Genomic DNA, 2,385 nt, shown 5'->3' on the forward strand with positions numbered 1-2,385 from the left:
GCAAGGATCTGATGATAATGAGTTTGATAAAGTTGATCAAAGTGAATTTGTATTGAAAAAAAAATGTCCAAGTTTTGTATTGTAAGACTGTTGCATACTCCGCTATATATATATGTTTTCGTTTAAGCCTTTTTGTTTGCGCAAGTCTGCATGAAATACTTGTTTGTATTCGTTTCTATGTGAACACGATGATGGTATCAAACGCAATTCGAATAAGGAGTATCATAAAACAAAAGTGTGTGTGTGTGCGTGTGTGTGTGTGTGTGTGTGCGAATACATTATGCACGACAAATAACTGGGATAAAGCGGGATGCAGTGTATTCTGAACCTGCATGATGGCAAGTATTGTTTTACATGGAAACTCCCAACACTTCAGGGACATCGGCTTTTTTTTTTCCTCTAGGCACATCAGCTCTCGCCATTATAAAGCGTGTATTTTCCCGCAAGTCAGGGAAGTGTCGCTGTTTTTTTGGCAATGACAGAATGCATAGCGAGTTTACTCCCCCGTTCTCGGCAGTCCGTTTTCTGTCAGAATAGATGAAGTTGGTAGGTCAGTGTGGCGCTGTCACCGTGCAAAGAACAAAATCGACATCACTTTTTGCTTTCTATCTTTCTCTCCCTGCCTCTTTTTACCTCTGTCAGTGCAAATTCAATTGGAAGACACGGCAGCGCCGCCTTAAAAGCGCGGGCAAATACAGACGTTTGCGTTTGTACCCTCAGATGCATGAGCCTTGTCGCTGGTTTGAGTCTTGTTGCGAGCTGGTACCCTGTGTTGCGTCGTATCACATAGTGTACTTGGAAACTTGGACAAAGAATATCGTGGTATGCACATTAAAAGACACCGCTTACCTAACTCACCACATCTTTGGGTATAGTTTTTTTTTTTCCTGCAGATTTCTCAATCTTTTCATTTCTTAATTGGGCACTAGCATCGCAACTATACAACCTTCTCTAACAAATCTAATCACTGCATAGGATTTTACGATAATTTGTTGTTGGTGATGTAATATACTCTTTTTCATTTAGCTCTTTCAATAAGAGACAGAGGTAAATTTTACTACGAGGTTTGCTAGACTATTATAACGATATAACTTTCTATGACTTTTTTTAAAAGGTTTTTTATGACATACTCTCTAAAAAAATCGAGTGAAAATATTCACTCTTGAAGGAGTGAATACAAAAAAGAGTGAATTTAGAGTGAAATTGGTGTGAATTTTGAGGGACAATGTTCATTTTCACTCGTTTTAGAGTGACGTCAGGGATCACTCCAAAATCTTCGAGTGATCCCTGAGGTCACTCCAAAATGAGTGAAAATGAACATTTTCACTCAAAATTCACTCCAATTTCACTCTAAATTCACTCTTTTTTGTATTCACTCCTTCAAGAGTGAATATTTTCACTCGATTTTTTTTAGAGAGTACTTCTTCAGTAATTTTCGATTTAAAAAAAAAAAAATCATTCAACACAGCCGTCGTCACTGATTCACAATGCATGCACCGGAATATCGAGCTTGACACATGGAGCGCAGAAATATACTAAAGTATGCATGTAATCATAGTGGGGCAATCGACTAGCCCTATAATGTTTTGTCCATCTGATGGGAGGTCGTGTAGAGGCGGTAGCGTGGCCGAGCGGTCTAAGGCGCTGGTTTAAGGCACCAGTCATTTCGATGGCGTGGGTTCGAATCCCACCGCTGCCAAGAGTCACTTTTTTTCTTTTTTCTTTATAGATCAGCTTGCTCGAGTGTACTGGAACTCTCAATCTATTTACTTTTTTTTTTTTCGCCACTGTCTTTCTGAATGTGAATTTCAGTTTTCTAATGACAACCTGACGTATACACTCATAATGATACGTGAAGAACACACATCACAAACACACCATACATGTCAGGGTCTACACAACATTACGTTCCAATTAGTTCGCTGCTACATGCTATAGAGACTATACGTGAAAGATGACGCAATGAGGATGCAATTCCTGCATGCTCTATTTCCTTGCTCAGAGGGGCGACAGTGTGCAGCGTGTTCTACATGCACACAAAATAATACACACATACTCAACAATGGATAAAACACATGTCAAACATTGACGGGCGAGGAAACACGTGACGTAGGTATCGCATAAAAAAGTGCAAAGTCTAGTCCTTATTCACATGTTCGATGTACGTATCTATATATGTAATACATTTATATCGCGCATTTTCCATAAACATACATGTTCAAATGCGCTTTACCAGTGGATTATTGATATTAATGGAACAGGTGAGTTTTTCGATGTTTTTTGAAGGTGATGAGAGATTGCTGGTTGCGGAGAGTTTTGGGCAGTTGATTCAACAGTTTGGGAGCAGCAGATGAAAATGCTTTATCACCAAGTGTGGCCAGCATC

General features: G+C 39.4%; 1 non-coding gene across 1 annotated transcript; it reads left to right on the forward strand.

Moving 5' to 3' along the window:
- Positions 1-1,617: 1,617 nt before the first annotated feature.
- Trnal-aag (transfer RNA leucine (anticodon AAG)) lies at positions 1,618-1,699 on the forward strand. The gene has a single exon. It is a non-coding gene; the product is annotated as a tRNA-Leu (tRNA).
- Positions 1,700-2,385: the final 686 nt, after the last annotated feature.

This window comes from Diadema antillarum, unplaced genomic scaffold (assembly GCF_040938485.1).
Source record: "Diadema antillarum isolate AM-2024a unplaced genomic scaffold, OU_Dant_1.0 seq00001355_RagTag, whole genome shotgun sequence".
Taxonomy (NCBI): Eukaryota; Metazoa; Echinodermata; class Echinoidea; order Diadematoida; family Diadematidae; genus Diadema; species Diadema antillarum.